This window comes from Trachurus trachurus (genome assembly GCF_905171665.1).
Source record: "Trachurus trachurus genome assembly, chromosome: 12".
Lineage (NCBI taxonomy): Eukaryota > Metazoa > Chordata > Actinopteri > Carangiformes > Carangidae > Trachurus > Trachurus trachurus.
The window spans coordinates 16,679,219-16,701,586 of NC_139908.1; the positions used below are offsets into that span (position 1 = coordinate 16,679,219).

General features: G+C 42.2%; 1 protein-coding gene across 3 annotated transcripts in view; it reads right to left on the reverse strand.

Annotated features, from left to right (window-relative positions):
- The window catches only part of strbp (spermatid perinuclear RNA binding protein), an 80,444-nt gene extending 60,803 nt beyond the window's left edge, over window positions 1–19,641 (reverse strand). For all 3 annotated transcript variants that reach the window (XM_083983221.1, XM_083983222.1, XM_083983223.1), the window contains exon 1: window positions 19,434–19,641. The gene's annotated coding sequence lies outside the window, so the exon portion shown is untranslated. The remainder of the gene's footprint in view (window positions 1–19,433) is intronic.
- Between the last annotated feature and the right edge of the window lie 2,727 nt (window positions 19,642–22,368).

The window sequence follows — 22,368 nt, forward strand, 5'->3', positions numbered from 1 at the left end:
ACTCCTTGTATTTCTCTCACCCACACTTGTATCAATACACACAAGCACACAAGCACTAAATGAGAAACAGTGACTAAGTCTCGCCCTAGGCTTCATACAGAGGCTCTTAACAAATCCAAGCCTTGCCCAATCATTTCCCTTCTCTCTAGGTTGCCATAGCTACAGCCTGCCTCCTTGTCTGTACTTTGGGAAGGGTGAGACTCCACCACTGTGTCAGTGTGTGTATGTGTGCTGTGTGGTAACCCTACCAGATGGGGTCTAAACATTTCATATCTGGCAACCTTGCATTCAAACAGCCATGCTGGACGTCTGAGACAGGAAGGTGTGAGACAGAGCAGTGGAGAGGTGAGTCGTACTGAGAGAAGAGACACAGAGGGGAGGAGGTCTGTCAGTAAAATAACCAGAGAGGCTGTTTGTGACCTCACACATGCCATCCCATTCAGGACTGAAGCCACAGCTCGACAGCAACAACTTACAGTAAATTCACCTGTGCTCCCTTTAATTCAGTGCAGCAGAGTTATTTCTCAATGAGTGGTATTAGTATACTCCTAATTAGTGCTCTTTAGAGGGTTGAATAATACTTACCTGAGTTCTGTTACTGATACAAAACAAAGCTTTTTTTGATACCTTACTTTGAGGATAAGTAACGCATTAAATGTTCTGAAAAAAAGGTAAATTAGTAGGCTAGTCGTACCAGAGTTTTGCCTAAATAAAATAGTCTGAAATGGGCATCATTTTGATTGAAATCAGGAACTTGTTGTAAACAAGTAAATTAATCTGACCAGACAGGTATTAGTTCTTAAATGTGAGGATTTGTTGTGTTACTTGCATTCGAAAAGAAACCAAACACTGGTTTTAAAGAAGCAATTAAAGAATGTTCCCTTAGGGACTTTACAGATTGTAATTAGAATTTTTCTGCTATTTTCAACAATAATAACAAAAATAATTGTTATTTGGACCCTTCCTCCTAATAATATCTAATATCTATTCTATTTTGATTAGAAAAAACAAGGGTGTAATTACAGTAATCATTTTCTGTATTTGTCTGACTTAATCCTGCATCTCTTTGGCTGTGTGTTTGCCATGCACTGATGATTCCCATTATGATAACATATATATACAGTGATTTACTGCACACACATTCAATGCCAATAAACCTCTGTATAGAGAGATGATACAAAGATTTTAGAAAATGTATCATACCAGAGACAGTGGACAGCACCGTGTTTGCGAAGCTGCACATCCTAAGAGATTGCGTTTTTCCTACTCCTCTAAACAGGGCAGAAAAGTAAGTCAGTTTGCGTGTGTGTGTTAGAAGCCTCACAATGCACTACACCAGATGCCACTATGCAAGCTCACCAATCAGGTGTATGTATGTGTGTGTTTGCTAACAGGTAGATGACAAGAATGATATAAACACTTGAGGATCAACATATCACTAAAACTCTCACCATCTGCCAGTAGACAAATATAAACACAGTCCTCCCTTACTCTGCTATTTCTTTATCTCGCTGCATCGCTCCACTTTTCTCTCTGTTCTCGCTCTCTGCAGTCCTGCCATCCATCATCATTAGGAGGTGAATAGATGACCTGTCTACACCTGCAGCCACTCGCTGTCCCTTTACTCTCTGGAGAGGAGGGAGGTGAGGTGAGGTGGGATGGGAAGGGAAGGGAAAGGAAGGGAAGGGAAGGGAGAGGAGAGGAGAGGAGAGGAGAGGAGAGGAGAGGAGAGGAGAGAAGAGAAGAGAAGAGAAGAGAAGAGAAGAGAAGAGAAGAGAAGAGGCCTCAGGTATATCATTTCAATAAATGTCCATTTACTCACTATCTATTGCTAACACGATGGTGATTGAGCCTATGGTCGACTGATTTAAGTATTGTAATATATATAGATTTAGTGTTACAGGCTGGGTGTCCATGGTGATAGTCCCGGAAATAAAATGCTGTATTAAGTTGCTCCTGAGGTAAACTGAACATTTCCAAATGTCGCAGCTTCAAATTAAAAGCTTTTCATTGGTATAACATGAGTTGACTTTTATTATGAAGTAGTCTCAAGATATAAAATGTGTTTGTCCGTGACCCCTTGCCACCAACATTCATCAAAAATGTATCTACAAAACCAAACTATACAGTCGTTTCCAGCATTTTGAAATATTGCAGGGAGCAATAGAGGAAGCAGCCACAGTGAGCTGTTAAGAGGTGAAAGGCTGCACCTCCAACCTCCCACTGTGGCCTGACGTCTTAATTGTGATGCTGCCTCCAGAATTCTGTGACCTGTATTAAACTGTATTTGCGTTTTACGACAAGTAACAACAGGTGTTACCAAATCAATCAAGACTGCAATATTCCCTTTCCTGATGTATTGCATTCACAAGGACACGATGTGGCCATCATGGCCATGAACTTTGACTTTTGCACACCAAAATCTATCTATCTGAATTTTATTTTGATTTTGATGTCTTGAGATGTCAGATCATACAGATTTTGTGAGGTCACCTTTAACCTTGACTTGAAAACCGAGCAATTATTTGCACCACATTTGAGGAAATTCCTGAAAGGCGTTTCTGAGATATTAAAGCAGAAGTAAGCGATATTTTTGTGTTAATATAAGTCTTAAATAGTTATATCTTCCGACAGCAATCACTTACATAGTGTTTGGACCGAAACACGGGTCTCTCAGTCCCTCTGCTCTGCTCTGAGCCGAGGAGAAAACTTTTCTTGTATCCTACAATTTTTATCCAATGAGGAGAGAGAACGGCATGAAGGGCTGTGTGTGCAGCCAAGGGATGCGCGTGAATGTGGTGACGTAGGGACGAGGACCAATAGATCCATGACGAGGGCGGGGGCGGGGGCTGCTAATAATTCGTGTTTTTCCGACCTGTGAAGTCGTACCAGTTCGATCTGGTGCGAGTTCACGGGTCGGAAGTTACGAGTGGCCGTTATAGTGCACTTTCACAGGCAACAGGTCGGAGAAACGCGAGTTGCGGGTTGCCTGGAATGCTACAAAGTCGTAAGTTGTGACTTGAAGCTGTAACTTACGGTTTCAAAAGCCTGCCTGGAACGCAGCATTAGCCAAAACGACCGGATCACTTACTTCTGCTTTAAGGACAACCCAGAAAAATAATGCCTCCACAATGATGACTCATTTTATGAGTTACATACGCTGGCCTATTAGACAAACTAACTTTTGCCTTTCATGAACAATAACCCCAACATGTCAGGATACAAACATGTTGACAGCATGTTGTTGACACTGGATCACTCAGCCTGAATTCTGTGTATAGTTCCAGATGCTGGTCTTTGAGTTACATAGTTTTAAAGGTGTTTCCTCCTTTCATTTGAAATACTCTGTGGCCCTGTTTGAACACAGGCTTTGGTCCTGGATAGTTCACATTAAATAGAAGATATCTCCATACAACAGTCTTATCGTGCTTTTTTTTTTCAGGTCATGGCAGATCTGTAGCTGCATCAGTTATTGCTATTGTTGTTATTGTTTTGAGTTATTATACTGCACTCATCAGTCCCTGTAATACCAACAGTGTCTCCAGTACCATCGAAAAACAAGTACCATCACATTTAGGTGAGGTGTCGGTTTTCTCCACTCTCTAACAATCCCACAATTTGCAGCACTGCATATTAATAAAATTATTAACAAGCCCGTATGCTGTTCCAAACAAAACAGGGAGTTGATGAATCTCTATATCCCTAAAGGAGGACGAAGGATCAAAGCCAACAGAGGCAAATATAGAAACGGGGGAGAAGAGGAAGCACAGGATAGTACGAGGGGGGAGAGGATGGGAACAGCTAAGATGGAGGAGAAGAAGAAGGGAAGGCAACATACAGATGAGGGGAGGACAAGCAGAGGACAAAGTATTGTCTCCTGTTAATATGTAAAAATAACTCTGCTGCTGCCTGGTGGAGGAGCTAACTGGGTCAGAGAATTCCCACAGAGAGCGAGAGAGAGAGGAGGGAGAGGTATCACATTGATTCAGTCTGTGGAATCAGTGTGAAGCAGAAGTCAGTCTCCCTCACCTTCAGGCTGCTCGGGCTCAGAGGCATCTTTATGCACATCCATGCCAGGCATTTGTTCATCCATCTCCAGTATCTATCTTTCTAATGGTCTGTTCTCCGCACCCCGCCCCTCTCCCAAAAATCTTTTCATCTCCCCCCTTTTTCCTCCGGCTTTGGTTCCTTTGTTTACACCCTCCTTCTTTCCTTCCTCTGCTAATAAACATAGCCTCCACTTTATCTCACACGCTTCCCTCTCCCACACTCTGCTCTCTTGCATTTAACCCCGTCTACGTCTCCCTTTCTCCTTTGTTGTCTCCCCAATGTAAATATACAATTATATTGCACATCCCACTACATGAGTGAAGAAAACTTGGTGAGTAATACACTGCAAGTCGGCCTATTAATAATACTCTATCTAATCGTGCAGCAGTTTGACACATCTTTCACTAATTATAATGATGGTGAAACTGACTGATAACCTTGTAGGAATAATAATGTATTAAGTCAAGTTATTATAATACAGCCTGTATTATTATCCGTGACACCAAAATCAGCCCAGAACGTCTTACTATGTAATACTCACTGTCATATTGTGCTCTTATACCATTATCTCCAATTGACTTGACATCTACTTTAGTTTCCGTAGTTTTTCCTCTTTCTGCTGCACTTTTCCTTTTTTATGCATCATCTCCATTTAGCTTTCCTTTGATTATTCAGCGCCTTTTCAGTTCCTCTGTTACTTTCCTGTCCCATCATATCTACGTTATTCATCTCTCAGCTCATACCTGCCTATGATATGATTGCACCGTTTCCATGTAGAGCACCTGAAAACAGATTAACTAAATGTAAGTATAATTCCATTTTTAGATTTAAAAGTATCTATTTTCTTTTTTTTTTTCCAAAAGCATTTAAAGATTAAGGATTATTTATTTACATAACTGGACAAAACCAAACATTTGAAATGCTTTTTCAATCGTTTCAGAAATGAAACGGTGGAGCTCTTTCATAGTTTCTCTCTCACTGTATTTAATCTATGAAATGTAATCCCATAAACCAAATATTTCATGGTCTGGTGTGTTTCTGGGATTTCACTGTTGCCCCTGCCAACACAGCAGCTATAAGACTAAACCATAAACCATACAATTTGCATTGGTCAGCAGTTCTGAGCGGTAATTAAAATCTTTATTGATGATGAGTGCTGTAAGCATACTAACTATTTTGCAGACTATTTGTCAGGCTACTGTACACACTGCACTAGCTGTACATGTGTAAGCCAGAGCCATACATCTAGAAGACAAATTAATACAGGAACATTTGTGGAAGGGGTAATTTCCCAACTGAGTATTTTCTCTCAGATTCAAATGACTTTTTTTCCAGCAAAGGTAAGCAATAATATGAAAAAACAGGATATGTAAATAAAAAAGATAATCAAGCTGAGATTTACCTATGTGTTCCTTTTACTTGCCATGTTTCTGCTAATAATGTCCTTCTTGTTAACTACGAAATATGTCTCCACTATGAGTACATACAGTACACGTGATAACTTCAGTATATCTTAATGTGTGCAAGTGCCTGGACAGAGATACATTTACAGAAAATGATTCCAGAGCTTAAAATGTTTAAGAACTCTGGTCTAAATGGATTAACCTGCAGGGCTGGTCCAAAATGGGCCAGGCTGTTTCTTGGCCGGCTGACTAGGGGCAACAGAAATAGCCCGAGCTGACTATGGCATATGTAATGCACTGCAGCAGTCCTCCAGGGTTTCCATGTCTTTGCATCTAAACCACATGCTGTATTTGTGTTTGTGCTTCATGTGTTTGTATAGCGGAGTACATGTGACGCCCTGGTCCTGTGCCAGGACGCTGGTATGTTGTTATGTTTACATCTGTAAGGGACAGAAGAAAAAGAGTGTGGGTTGAGTAATTCCCTCTTATCTTAACGGAGCAGTGGCACAGTGGTGCAGAACCCAAAGAGTAAATGTAGTGTATCCTAATGAACATAAAATATAATATTATCCTTGTCATGCAAGGGGCCTTTGGTTGAGGACACACTGCGCTACAGTGGTGCTACAGTAGATCTTTGACAGCAAACAGCTGAAGCAGGGTCACTGAGAGAAGCCTTTATGCAGCAAGGCTTCTGTAGGCCCTCTATGTGTTTTTGTGGGCGTATGCAGAAAACTGAAAAATGTTCTGTGTTGGCTGTGGTGTGTGCACAATTCATAGTGAGTCTCTTTTAAACTACTAACACAATAAACCTCTCTTTCTTTGCAATTAAATATATCCTCAGAGAAGCCAGTCAGCGATCATTCGGTGTAACTCTACAGCAACCGCAGCCATTCAACTGCTCACATCACCACAAGCTCAACACCACAAGCACAGCACATGTTGATCCATGTTCAGTGTATCTCGGCACATCTGCATAAAAGATGGTTTTAAGTGACAACAGTTCAGCCACATGCTGCAGTGTTTCTGAGAACAATGCTCGGCTTTATTTAGAAACCACTGACTGAAAAGTTTAAAGTCCATACGAGGCGAGCATTTAAACAATAAAGCCATTTTATGACTGACCACGAGGAAGAGTGAATACACCTGACTGAGCCAGCGACTGCAGTCTTGCATATAGTGCTGACAGACCTGTGTGTGGACATTTACCTGCAAGAACTTAGCTTTAGGCACAGATAACAGTACAGCCTAGACATAATCCACAGATAAAGTCTTACTGGGACTATACACAGAAAGAAAACCTTATTGAGTCCTCCATGATAACAGCCTTATTCATTCCGCAGTGCTGAAATAACCGCATGGTTTGAAATGAGGTTTACATTACACAGGAGAGAGTGAGGCAAAACTTATGAGGAAATGGAGTAGGAACTTCCTATTTAGCGTACATATTTGAGAAACAATGATGTTTGTATGTGTGCTGGATGTTTAACAATTCAACAGGAACAAGTCGCTGCAAATACAACGCAACACAACACAACAGTAGATTTATGTTGCATATCAACAGTCTAAGCCAGCGGATACGTGTCAAGAACAAGCGTCGACACACTTATATTCACACCATCCAGCCTATGAATCAACCGATGAAATGATTGACATGCAAAGGAGAACATGAGATGAGCTTTAACATAATTCAGCTTATACAGTTGCTACAGTGGATGTGGCACCACTAATATTATGCCAATAAAGACAAGAACATTTCTGACAACACAAAATACACAGATGCCTACATCCTGTGCACATGGGCTGTAACTTATTAAAAATCTAAGGGAATTAAAATAAAATGAAAAAATATATATATTTTGTCCTTTTGTTTATGAATCAGCCGTTGTTTCTACCATCTGAATTGAATTGAAATCTGTGGCCCTCAGACATAGATCAGGGCTGTGGGAAAGGCTGGATTTATATTAATCTTTGAGTGAAGCCACATACTAATACTCGGAATAAAAGTTGAACATTGTGTAAGAACTGCACTTCCATGAATTTTTTCTTTTTCCTTTGAACACCACTAAACGCGATCACACACCAAACACAAAGACTATAGCAGGCTACTGTCCAGGTGAGCGCTGCAGGACGACCCCGCCCCCCTCTGCTTCAACCTGGGGGCAAGAGGGGGGGGGCTCTGCTGTTCCCCTTTGCCCCCTTCCCTCTCCTATGACCACAATATGATATTAGACACATAATAAAAACAGATAAAAACGCTTTAATCTTCATTTGCTACTGTTAATTAATATCATGGGCTGTCACCTAATCAAGCTCCTCATCCTGGAAATGAGCTGCAGGACCAACAGCGACTATCCTCCTCGCTGAGGCAGAGCTGCTCATTCAATAGGCTATGCCTCAGCTGAGCTTTTTTTTCTTTCCTTCCCCTCTGTGCCTGTTTTCATCTTAATTTAAAGAACAACTCGCCTCTCAAGTTTGCTGGTTGTTTGGGTCGCTCCATTACACTCAGCGGTAACACGCCTTGCTTTATGGCATCCTGGAACAGGCGGGTCTCAGAGGACATGTTTCCCGCTGCCTGATGGGCGCACCACGGCTGTGCCGGGGAGGGGAAGTTGTTCAGACGGCCCATTTCCACACTTGATATTCAGCTCCCCCCCCCCCCCCCCAGACTATCCTCAGAGAAGCCCCCCCCCCCCCCCGACGTGCCCTGACAGCTCGTTGCTGCCGCTCCTCTCTTTGCGGACTCTATCTTCTCGTCATCATTCAGCGACCCACCAGCGGAAATAAAATCTGGCATGGATTCCCAATTAATTTTAAACATCTACAGTACATGCGCCTCCTCTCCTGTTAATATCAAGGCGTTTCCCAAAGGTGAGCTTTTGTTGTGTGGACGAGGACGCCTCATTACATGCAATTAAATCACAGATAATGATATTAAAGACAACCCCCCATTATATTATTAATTCAAATCTCTACTAATTATCTCCTCCTCTTCCTCCGACCTTGCAACATTGCAAAACTCCAAAACACATTTTGACCTTTAAAATTCAGACCAATCCAAATAGTCCCCTACTAGAATTATCCAATAGTCTTGACCATGAGTGTTGACAGTTTAATATTCAAGCAGAGAGTGATGGTCTGAGGGGATGGTGGAGTGGGTGATCCAGGTGACCTCCATCCTTATATGAAATCCATTTCAAGAGTCACTGTATGTGCAAATGCTTCAGCCAAGCAGCTGTTTTTTCTTTACTGACAAATGGTCTTTTCTCCAAACAGTCACCACCGAAGTACAGTCATATTATTTTTAGGGTATTTATTCTGGTGGTTTTCCTAGCTACAAATCAATTACTCCTACACAAGATGCAGGGACAACACCCAGAAATGACAGAAAATGAAACACAGGATATTCAGATAAGGTGCAGCAGCTGCACAAGTGGCACAACACACCATATGAAAGTAGTCTTGACAAATATGGGCATGCGTGTGTTGATGTTGAAACTCTGTGGAGAATAATTGTGACACTTCAGCAGCAGGGAGAAGCATAAAAAACAAACAGTCATATAAACAATAAAAGCCTGACTTTAATCAAAAAATCTTGTCTACCAGGCAGACAATCATTACTCGCTTGTGAATGAAAAAGAAAATTTCAGCACCATGGAGAGCAAACGTCCCCAACTAAATATAATAAACAACAAAGTTCTCCAGAGTTCAACAGACCAGATCGAAGTTTGTCAAATTAGCACCAAAAAAAAGAAACACAACAAAAAAACTTCTTTTTTGATTTAAACAAAACAAGTCACCTTATACTGGTTCATCAGCAGCTAAGTGTCCATGGAGATAAGTCCAAATAGTCCATGTTATGAGTGACAAAATATATCACACCTCGCAGTTTACCATTACATCACCCCTGACAGAGAAAGCTTCTCGTCTCACTGGATGCATTCAGACGAAACCACACAGGGGAAGATAATTTTCTCTGTGGTGGAACATGTTTCTTGACAGTATCTGACAGCCTCGGTATTTAGGCCCAGATGGCTGACTTCATAACAGAGTTTAGTTGTAAACACAGTACAGTATATTATTCCCCTTTAGGGACAGACAGCACCTTCTTTCCACATAAAAGCAACGTCAACAGATTATACTGTAAAGCAATAGTATAAGACTTGTTTTTCTTTGATTAAAGGGCATGAGTCGCTATCACGGCCTTTGTTATCATTACCCGCACAGCACATTCAAAATGCAGCAACTAAATCACATCATCCCTGTTTAGCAGCTCTACACTGGATGTTTTTTTTTCTCTCTCTCTCTCTTATAGACTTCACAGAGCCCAGCTGAGCTGCTAACAGAAGGTGAGTAAACCTTCGCTGTCAGAGCTCTTAGGCTTCTGCAGCTTCCTGCAAGAGGAGCTCTCACCACCAAGATAATAACCCAACATCAGTGCAGCGAGGTTGAGTCTGTAGACCAGAAATGCTAAGAATGCTAAGAAGCACTCTTCAGCCTTTTTTTTTTAAAGGTGTTGTGTCTCTAACTCAGTGACTCATTTGTGAGGGAAGGTGCCCACTTGATAACCACAATGTCATGCCCACACTCAGTCAGACTGAAAGCTACAATACCCGGCCGCTGCCAAGTGGTTAGATGTTTGTTTGTTTTGGTGCTCATCTGCATGGCAACATATATACAGTACTGCACCACTCAGTTTCAGTTTGACTCTGAATTGAGTTTTACGTATCAGAACTCACTAATTCAAGTAACAAACAAGTGTCAGTCAAGTCACTTTCCACACAGAGATGCATCCCTGTGTGTACGGGCCAGCCCCTGTGTGTGTGGTTCCACTGTTTTTTCTGTTAGGCTGTTTTCCCCGTGTTTGAACGGAGCCGTCTGGGAGCTGTCGGGCTATAGCTCTAATGAGGTGGGGATGAAAAGCCATGCAGTGAGGTGGACCAGCACAACATTTCTATTTTCAATATACAGTCCATCCCACAGTAGCCTGCGTATAGTTTACAGTACACAACAAAGTTATTGTAGAGTACAGTAAATGCTTTACAGTCTTCATGAAACAGTGCATGGCGTACAAATCTCTTTTCTCAGTATAATCAATATCATTATTATTTATTTATTCGTATTGTATGTAATACTGTATTCATGCAGCTCTTACTCTGCCCACCTACATACAGTCCTCTGCTGAGTGCAAAGTGTTTGAGACGCGTCAACTGGAACCTACGAGCATTTAGTAAAGACAGACGAAAGTTGATAACAGGTACACTAGTATTGTATGCTCATGTCTTTCTAGCACTGAGCAGCTCTCATTAACAAACAAATGGAATTGGTTCATAATAATATAAACTGGAGAGGGATGTATGATTTTAATAAACATCCAATAGAGGATATTCACTTTTTATGACTCTGTTTCCGTCCACTGCCCGTTTGTGTTTAATCTAATTCCACAGAATACGAGAAGAAGCTGCACTGTATGCTATGAGCTGCTAATGATGAAAAATAATTATTTGGCACCAGGCAGTGTGTAGAGATACAACAAACAGGCAGTCAGATGGCTTATTGATTCCAGCAAAAACTGAGACGCACACAAGCAAAGACACAAAAAAAGACATTGCAAGAATACACATCTCTTGCTTTCTAGTTCTTCTTTTTTCTTTCACAGCAACTCTCTCTCTCTCTCACACACACACACACACACACACACGCACGCACACACACAGACACCCTCATCTTGCTGAGTGGTCGCTGTATGTATGCAAGTCAGGCTGACACTGATGTGTGTGCTGGAGTGAGACGATGATGTGGCTCCAAAATATCTCAGGAGAAATATGGGGGGAAGCTTCCCTGCAAGTGTTGTGTGTCTGCTCAAAGGCATGTGTATGTGTGTGCATGTGTGTGTGTGTTGAAGAAAGCTCTGCTCTGTTGCACACCCTGCTTTTTATCCCCTTCCTCCCAGCAAGCACAACAAACACGGGTGGATACACCTCAGTAGCCATAAGGCCGAGGACACCAGTATGTGTGTCTGCATTACAGTAATATTTTTGTGTCACTGAATACTACCACTTCAATTTCAATTTGTATCAGTTTACCCTCATGAAAAATGTGGGTAATGTATTCAACCATAATTGCAGATAAAATCTGTAGCTTTTTTTTTTGCATATTTTGCAAAAGTTTTTTTTTCTCGCTTTTATAAGCCTGGAAATGCCCACGTCACAACATCCTATCATGCAGCTCTACAGAGATATGCATTGTGCTTTTTGTTGTTGCTGTTATGCGTGTCAGTGTAGGCTGGTGTGTGCGCACAGAGAAGAGAGACCAGAATCCCATAAATCCTACTTTATTAGATAAACGTCCTAATCAGATAAAGAAATCTAACACACCCCACGCACACAAACAGAGACCCACACAGCATCTCTCTGATAATCTCCATTACCAATTACGGGGTGATATGCCACAGCTTAACATGAAAGCAGCAATTAATCTGCTAACACCGGTCAGTGGGTCATTGTAGTAGGGAAAATATCACTTGCAGGCACACATGTGCACAGACAAAGAAAACATATCATGACAGATATTTTTCCTTTAATTGCTTTCAAGTATAATTTTCCTCATTTCTCCAGAGATGCAATTCACATGTAATATTTTCTTTTTTTTATTACCATCTATTGCCTGTGTTCTCAAACTGTGGTGCAGCTCTCAAAATTGGTCCCCAGACTTTATTCTTATGGGCTCCTGTCAAAGCAGAGCGAATGCATAATTTAGATTGGTCTAATGGAAACAGACTCGCCTGCACTTCTTTTTGACAAGGTTTTAGTACTCCTGTGTGAGAGTATAAGTTTGAAAGATTCTTCTGTTGCTGTTAACTGGTACTTTCATTTAAAGTTGAGTGAGTGACCAGGCTTTTCTCTCATGTCACACTCTAACAAAGACGTGTCGATAAAAAGAAGAAATTCTGATGGCAATATAAAAAAAACTTTTAATGTGCCTAAACTCTCTTTCCATTTTTCTTTCCGTGATTCTTTTGTGGCGTGAAAGACAGGAAGACAGGAGGGAAATATGCTGCCAGGTAGCTGCTTTACATCTACATCGTAGAAACCAGTGCTTCGCTGCATTAAAACACCAAGTCGATCTGTGCAATATTTAGCACGCAGTTTGTTGTCAATCGCTGATTAAGGCAGATTGAACTGGATCATGTTTTTCAAGGCACTGACAACTACCACAAAAAGACACCACACACCCACAACAGGAGCTGGCAGTGTTTTGCATGTTTGTTACCAAAGAGGGAAGCCAACAACAATTCATCTGCGCTTCCTGATGGATTAATAAGAGAGATGAATGGTGAGCCTTAACTGTGACAGATGAAGCTCTTATCACACCATAATGAACAAACGGCTCCTCATTTTGTATTTTGTATAAAGTGTTGATTATATTCATTATACCGTAACTTTGTAAGGTAACACAGATGGTGGTTTGATTCTGTTAAGGTTAAATTCAGGATCACGACAGATAATGAAGATAATGACAATAAATGTTAGCTGCAGCGCTACAGAGCTTCACAGTGCAACCACAGTCATTAAGTACTTGTCGGCGCAAATACAGGTGAGTGCTTTGCTCTATCGCACCTCGACAATATTTTGGTTCAACCACATTTGCTGAACCAAACTGGAATTCAACCTGGCAACTTTCCAGATACAGTCCCAACATGGTCTGCTTGAATAAATAGCTCGATCTTCCGGGAAGTCTGAATGAGGGCAAGCTATGGTTTCCCTGATCTAAGCTCTTTTTGACACAGTAAGCAGAGCTGGGACATGAGAGGAGGGCTGTGTGTGTGTATGTGTGTGCGTCTGTGTGTGAGTGTAGGTGCATGTGTGCACATGTTTGAATGAGTGGCTAGGGGGAGAGAGTGAGAGAGACAGAGCCCAGAGATCAGCTCAGGTTTGCGTAAATGGGTTATCAACATGTGTATATGATATGTGTCATACAGTATGTTGCTGACAGTGTGTGCGCGTGCGTGCATGCGCGTGCTTGTGTGTGTGTGTGTGTGTGTGTGTGCGCAACTGTTTACGAGGCAGAGCAGAGAGATGACACCATAGCTGAGTGATAGAGCAGATGGGCCTCCCATATCTGTCAAACTGAATACATGCTTTTCACTCAGTCCATTCAATCCCTCTGTGCATACACACGTAGGCGACTGTATGCATGTACAGTAAATGAAATAATTTTGTTACAACAAGATAAATGCTCACTCTAAATCATCATTATTATTGTTAACTATTATTATTATTATTATTATTATTATTATTATTGTAGAAAGAAATTTGGTCTGTAGTAGAGAAAATGGCTTTCCTGTCACAACGTGAGTACCAGAGCTTGTATTAAACCTACAGTCCATTACTGGTGGCTGTACCTTTTTACCCCCACACGTCAGGGTATACATGAGTTGCACCTTCAGCATGTTCTGTTAATTAATCAAATCAAAATATAGCAAAATAACAACTGCGTTCCCTCCATCATATCCAACCGAACCATTTATTCGACTGTCAGCTCACGTTCAGGTTGAGTCAACAAGCACACATCTGCCTTAATTAAGGTGTTAACCTTTGTCTAATTCCATCCTTTCACACATCCCTCCAACCTGTTCCTCCCTTATTTGCATCTGTAAAAGGCAGATATCTTCAATATAAGACAGTGCAGCACCTGGTGGCTACAATGATCACAAACTGGACGTGCACCGAGGATGATTTGAATATCGGGTTTGCAACTGACAGCTGGAGCTGTTAGTGATAACCTCCAATCCCATCTACACCTTGTCTTCTTTCCCTCTGCGTGTCAACCACCCACTCCATCTACATCCATCCCAGTCTTCCTCTGTGTCCACTCTGTGCTTGTGCTTGTATTAACTCATCAATAATGTCAAAGATGTGGTATTACCAGCCTGTTTAAATGACAGACAATTAGAGCAGACAGAGCTGTTGTGGTATTAACTGCACTGTGATAAACCCACCACCACTGTGCTAAATAGGAGTAATTATATACTGACGTTATGCTACAGCGAAATAATTGAGACATATGGCTCAAGGTTTGTCAAAATTAAGTTTCTTGTTTTTCCACCAGTGTCAGTATAAAAAATATCTTCATCTCTCTTTCCAAAAAAAGGGATTCTGCGTAAACCCACACTAAGTGCTTTACATCTGGAGCATTTCCCTTGTGATAAAAATGCCTACATTTGATTTTCAATCCTTAGTGTAGCACAAAAATGATAAACACACTGCCACATGCAATTAGTTCTTCACTGGCCTGACTAATTACAAAAATATTGGACTCAGTCCGTAAAACTATCATAGATTGAACAGCTTCTACATTAATTTCACAATTAAGCTTTTATATTAGGGGCCTAAAGCCTAATGAGTGTTGAGGTTTTTTTTTGGGTGTGTGTGGTGTATGTGTGTGTGATAAATTAAGTTTGCAAATGTCAATCAGATGCTAAGAGACAAGACATGGATTATTTTGTGCAAAATCCAATAGAGTGATAGATTTCATTACTGGTTCCTTCTCCACAGGAAGGCAGTAATGAAAATGTCCAACATGCTTAAAGAGGAAATACAATTCTGGGGTCAAAGTTAAGTGTAAATCTATACCAAGTGACCAAGAGGTATTTCCAGATTACTTGCATAATGAGCTACTACAACTAGAATCAGAACTATATAATATAAATTTATGGGCTGTCCATTCCCCCAGAAAGAAAACTTTTATTTTGAAACATCAAAGCTCAAAGGAAAATTAATTAATCAGATACAGTGCTTTATTCAATGACAGTTATTGTGTTTTTGAATTGGGACTGCTAAACAAACAAGACATTCCTCAAGAAAACTCACTATTGTTTCTGTAAGTTCCCCACTGCATCTCACGATGAAAGGTGCCTTTGTTTGAAAGTAAAGCAGCACAAAGTTCAATGTAACACTGACTTGAGAGACCAAAACCTTGAAGAGTTCACTTCAGGTTCAGTGTTTGTGTGGAGTGGTGCAAGCTATGGTGCAGGAGGCCTTACATGGCCATCTCTCACACTCTGTCCCTCTCTCCCTCTCTCATGTCTTGTCTCTGTCCTTCCTGGATTCCACACTGAGGTGAAAGGAAACAGGAACGGCTGCAGCGGCTGTTGGCAGCAGCATTTTTTTTTCTCTGCTCCACACTTCCTCTTGTAATGCACACGCACACACACACACACACACACACACACACACACACACACACACACACACACACACACACACACACACACACACACACACACACACACACACACACACACACACACACACACACACACAGTCAATATTCCTGTGTTAATGGCTTTGTTCCTCAGCCAGTTGGGAAGATGTTTCCTCAAACATGTTTGTGTGACAAAGCCATTCTTGTTCCTGCAGATGGAATGCAGACAGCCAGTGTGTTTGTGTGTGCATTTCCATGTGTGTGTGACAAACAACACATTTGAAAATGAGATATGGTCAGCCGGATGGATATGAGTCAGCAGGGTGCAGATGGGCCCTTTATTATTGCCAAGTAGAGGAATATTCAAAAGAGTAGCACACACTCTTGCTATCTGCCCTTTGTTCAGTCTGCACCACAGCACCACTGGGACTCTCCCCAACTCCCTCTTGTGCTTACTGGAACCTTGGCAGTCAGCAGCCAATTAGGACAGCTTTTACTAAAGCTCCAGCCAATTGGATTAGTGCTACATTTCCTTGCCAGATGAGACTCTAAATGTGCTGCTGTATGCTAGAATCTGAGAACTGGTGGGCAGACTCCTGTTTCGCTGATAGGCACTGGAATAACACACACATGCGCCCTGCACAGTTCAGTGGCAGGAGGAGACGGAGACATCCCATGATGCTACACGTGTGTCGTCTCCAAGTGAGTGTGTGTCACTGAGGTTCCAAACTGTTTAAACCGAGAACATCACATGAAGCAAACCAGAAGCCCGGCTGCCGAGAGACCGCGATGCTGCTCCCATGGGATACATAAAACAGACGCTGTGCACACACATGGGTGGGTAAAAAAAAAAAAAAAAAAAAAAGGAACTGTACCAGGCTTTGCATACAGAGATCACACAGATCACATGGAGGGGGAAGGAGGGGGGGGGGGGGGGGGGGGGGGGGGGGGGGGGTTCTGTTTCATTTTTCATTTCATTTTTCACTCTGAAGTGAAAAATGAAACAGATCATAAAATGTTTAGGAGACAACTGATGCTTTTCCTTGAGCGTTTTTTCTTTTTTCCTTGTGAAACATTGTTTCTGTGAGTTTTTATAGGATGTAAGGGTGTTGTATGCCGTATAGACTGGACAGCCTTTTGAGGCAGATGTATAATTTGGGACTGGATAAATAAATCTGACTGGACTTGACTTGAACACACACTAAATGGTGCTTGTTTACCTGACGGACCGTGGAGTAGATTTGAATAATTTAGCTGACAAAACAGATTTTTCTGGTTTGTGGCTGTGGTTCAGCTGTTGTTACACTGTCTGAATTTGAGTGTGTGTGTGTGTGTTTGCCATATGCTCAGTGTAACCAGTTGTCATTTCTCTGTGTGTCCTTAATCTGGGTCCCTGGGCCCAAGTAAGTTATTAGTGGAAATTAAATTCATTTCCAATCCACTTCTATCCACTGAAGCAATCATAATCCACTGGAGGTGTTTCAATCACGTGAAAATCAAACACCAAAAGCTAAATATAGAAAGGTAAAAGGCCTCGGTTCCCAAAACATGCTCCAGTTCAGTTTTGCTTTACATGGTGTTTAGAACAGAATTAATAGAAATAAGTTTTTGATTTATTCATTTTCATTTATCACAAGGTTGAAAAACAATAAAGAAATCACAAAAAAGTTCTAAACAAATCAATTGAAGAGAAATTAAGACTATCCACCTACCTACAGTACCAACCCTCAGATGAATAGGGAAAAATTAAGAAAGAAAATTGCAATAAAAAAATTAAATGTACCAGGAGATATAATAAAACTAAAACAAACCAGAATACATCAAATAAATGTCAACAGAAAAGATTTGAATGAAAAGAAGAAATACTCAGAGAAAACAACAGCTGAAGAAAGAAAGAAAGACAAAGAGAGATTGTGCTTTGTGATCATACAATACCGGCTCACTCTGCCTCCTGCTCATCCCCTTATTGCATCGATATTGATGGAGAGTTCATTGCAAAGTCAGTGCTTATGAGAAAGAGTCTGCGGAAGTGCTCATGGGTGCCTGGAGGATACACACTTAAGCATACAGGTACACACACACAAACACACACACATACACACCGTTTCTCAGCCTGCTCGATCTCTGGTACTCCGCTCACTTTGTCTGGCTGCTGCAGGATATTTGTCTATTGCACTCCATTGCAGAAGTGAGAGCCTCACAAACAAAGAAGCAACAATGCGAAATCACGATCAATCTCTTAAACACACACACACACACACACAACAAAGCAAAGCAAAGATGTAATAGACTCACAAAGCCCAGTAAGAAGCACAAGAAGGGCTTTATATGACTGTAATAACCAGCTGCTACAGAAGTCTGTGTTACAGGACTATAAATCAATTAGCCAGGGCTGGTCAGTGACACAAAGACACCTTACATTTCTGAACAACCGCAGCAGGTGCGGCTGAAGTGTGTTAGCAGAGACACCTCTTAACATGTGAAACAGGGTGGAGAAGGGTGGAGCAAACAAAAATAACCCAAAGGCAACAGGCCATTAATCAAGCCTGGAGACCACCAGGCTTAAAGAAGTGATAAACCAGCACAGACTAGTGAGAACCACTGGACCATGGCAGGGAGGGCACACACAGTTCAATCAGACCAAACAGTCAAAACGAAAACAAACTGTCCTCAGACGTATAATAAGACACTGCTGAAAATTCAGGTTCAACAGCACTAAGCGGAACTGTTGGAAAGATTTTTGCATGATAGGCTACAGCACAGGTAGGCGTGAAGACCTTTGTTCGCTGACAGGCTGATAGAGCCGTTGTGACCTTTTCCAGCGAGAAATACGGTGTTCGTTTACGTTTAGTAGTGCAGGTTTTGTTTAAGGTATGAGAACGAGCTGGTTCAGCAAGAAAGAAGAGAGAAGCGGTTCAGCATTTCTTCCTCGAGCTGTCATTCACTTGATTGCGCGCGTGCGAACACTACAACAACACAGCGGCGGCACACGCGCGCCGCAAAACACAGAGACGCTTTCCTGTAATAGTACTGCGCGAGGGAAACAACCTGCACGCAGTCCCAACTAGACTCACTTCAGCCTCACCAAAACACTGCCTCGTGGAAGGAAAGGAAAGGAAACGAAAGGAGGGAGGGAGGGAGAGAGAGAGAGAGAGAGAGAGAGAGAGAGGGAGAAACGCTGAAACAACAAAAGCAGGTTACGGAGCTGTAGGAAATAAACTCTGTTAGCGGGTACTTCAATGACCGAGAAAGAGTTGGAGAAAAATGTTTCAGCACCGCGGGTTTAGACAATATTGATATCTCGCAGTGCAGTGCGGAAGTGGGCTATCAGACACCTGCTATGAAAGATGAGCTATTAGATGAGGCAAAAAAAAAAAAAGCAGCACGCGTGGACTCTTCATCTTATTATAGTCCATTCTTCGCAGGTACACTCACTTTTACGCCAAAAAACTCTCTTCCGCAAACCCTGACTGAGCAGACTGTAGACTCAGCGCGAAGAAAGTTGACGTTTTATCACGTGTAAAGTTCCTCTTTTTGTCCCTAGCACAGAAAAAAAACGAAAGCAAGGACGCACATCGAAACAACACAACGCAAGAAAAGACAGAGAAAGGAGATTAAATAGCGGAGCCGGTCGACTGAAACCAGGCGACGGAGAGGAAATAAGGTTTAAACCTGTTTCTCAAGATTTTGTCTCTGACACGTACAGCTTCAGTAGGCTGATATAAAAATACATTGGGGGAAAATTACTAGAAAGAATGAACATATCAACCAACTTACAGCGATGGCAATTAGCAGCTGGGAGTCCTTCAGAGAAGACAGAAATATAGAAATCCAATCGGGCAAAAAATCCGAGAGGGAGCCAGTGTGAGCCGTCACCGTCCAGTCGCAACGAGGAGAAGTCACAAAGTGTCTTGACAACCGGGGCAGCGAGCGCGAGCGAGCTAGAGAGCCCGGAGCCGCCTGCTGGTTTACTGTCTGGCACGAGACGAGAGAGAGAGAGAGAGAGAGAGAGAGAGAGAGAGAGAGAGAGAGAGAGAGAGAGAGAGAGAGAGAGAGAGAGAGAGATGAATGGTTAGAGTGCGCACGCGCAGACGGGGTCGATTCATTCCGGTGGTGGGGCTGAATAGAGGCACAAACGCAGGGGTGCGAAAGAAAGAAAAGAAGAAGCTGCCGCATTTGTTTATTTATTTTCTCAGCCTGGATTAGACGCGCAAAATGGCACATTTGGTGAATAATTACCGCTAATAAGACAAAAAATAATTAACAAATAATCAGGCCAAGTAAAAAACATTCTACCATAAGTAAAACAAAGTATTAGCATTAAAATATAGATGAATAAAATAGCCCACTCAAATCAAAGCCTATTTCAGTAGGGGTAGTGCCTATATTTAAGCCTATAATACTGATTCTGTTACGTAGCTTCCAGTGGGCTAGATCATAATTCACGAGTTGATTATAGGCTATTTGGTATTGGTAGTATGAATCTACAAAGTAGCATATGGCTAAAGATGTTACATTAACGTAGTCAGGTAAAAGTAGGTTGTAAAGTGGCATTAGCCTACATGAAAATAGCCTACTCAAGTAAAGCACTACAAAAAAAATCATATCCCACCCTTATTCCACCACTAGCCTATAACTCAGTACAAATAGTTGCGAGAAATGCAAGAAATGTGACTAAATAAAATAACAGATAGACGCACAAAGCTCAAGTGTAACTGAAAGTGCACAATTGTTTTTGAAGTAATAAAACAAGAGGTAACAAAAAATTTTTTATAGATTTTTTCTTTCTTTCTACAAGACCACATCTAGCCTGAGTAAAAAAATCTCGACAGGATCGAGTAGCCTACATCTTGACCAAGACTCTCCAATCCGAGAGGAGCATTACTCCCTCCCAGACAGTCTTATAAATAATTCAGCAATAAAAGCTTGCCTCTGCTTGCCTGGCTGCATGCATGCAGCACCAAAAGCCTTTCTCACTGCCCCCCCCTCCTCCCCCCTGCAGGGCGTCAATCTATGCGGGCGTTACCAATTAAAACAAATCTCCAAGCAAAATAAAGTTCAATCAACATTCTTGTTTCGCAAATGGCCGTGGCCGCGCGGTCAAATCATCCTGGGATTACGAGGCTTCTGTCAACTATCAATAGCCTCGTGCGCCTGCGAGAGGCAAGGGGGGAGAGAGAAAGGGAGAGGGGGCGAGGGAGGGAGGAGCGGAGTGGCTGAGTTTCAATGCACAGACGGCGCAGTCGGAGCAACCAGCCGATGATGCTGTTCGTCCTGTCCTGATCGGAGGAGAGAGAGCAGAGAATCACCCGCAGGCGACGGCCAATGTAATCCAAGACATCCTGTCCCACAGCCGCGCTCCGCTCAGCGCTGTCCTGACAGAGCTGACAGAGGGGACGGAGGGAGGCAGGGAAAGTGTAGCAACAACCAGTCCAAAAGAAACAAAAAGCCATTTACCTGAGCAGTGAGCACCGCTCCCGTTCAGCAGCCCGCGCTGTTATTATACTTCCCCCCTTCACTGTGGCTTTCAGCGCTGCCGCTCACTCCGAGCTGCTTCGCCGCCGAACGGGAATTTAGACAACGGGATTTGTTCACGTGGTCGCGCTCGGTGCTCCCTAATTGGCGGAGCTGCTCGAGCCGCCGCTCGCCTCGCTCGCACCTGTACGGTGAACGGCAGAAGTATGCAGGAGGAGAGGAGGAGAGGAGGAGGAGGAGGGGAGACAGGTGCAGGAGGAGAAGAAGAGATGGATGGAGGAAAGATGGAAGAAAAACAGATTGCTGCAGGATATATCTTATGGCTCTCTGCCCCTGTGTGTGTATGAGAGCTAGTACGAAGGAGTATTAGGGCCAACCAAAAAAAAAAAAAAAAAGCCAGCCAAAAAAAAAAAAAAATCGGGGAAAAGGGGGAAAAAGCAGGCAAAAAAAAAATCGGCCCAAGAAAAAAAAAATCAGCCAAAAAAAAAAAAAAAAAACAACAAAAAAAAAAAAAAAATCCAGGCGAAAAAAAAAAAAAATCCAGCACAAAAAAAAAAACCAGGCGAAAAAAAAAAAAAAAATGCAGAGGCTTGACCACGTAGCTTACCACAACAAAGCGACAAGCGACTGACTGCTCTATGACAGCAGCAGAGTGACAGACAGGCTGCCAAACTCTGCAGCGCCATAAAAGTGAACAATAAGCCGATTCACTTTGACTCAATGCCGGAGTATGACAATGAAAACAAGAAAACTTAAGCGGTAGGCCAGAATCGACCAACCCCTGCTGCTAACGTACAGCAATCAGCAATGCATGTTCTTCATTGCTGTCCCCCATATCTATGGCTGCCCCCCACACAAACACACACACACAATCATTTATAAGTTACATAGAGACGTTATATGAGCTAACGTTTAGCGTGACTAAACGTTAACTGGAGACACCTCCGTGACTAGACCACCGTGATCCAGGTCTCTGCCTCCTCCTGTAGTATTTACAAATACAAATACTATACAGGATAGGCCTATCTCCTCTCCTCCTCTCCTGTAGTATTTGTAGTATTTACAAATACTACTACAAGAGCCTGTCTGTCACTCTGCTGCTGTCATAGAGCAGTCGGTTGCTTGTCGCTTTGTTGTGGTACGTGGTCAAGCCTCTGCATTTTTTTTTTTTTTTCGCCTGGTTTTTTATTTTTTGTGCTGGAAATTTTTTTTTTTGCCTGGTTTTTTTTTTATTTTG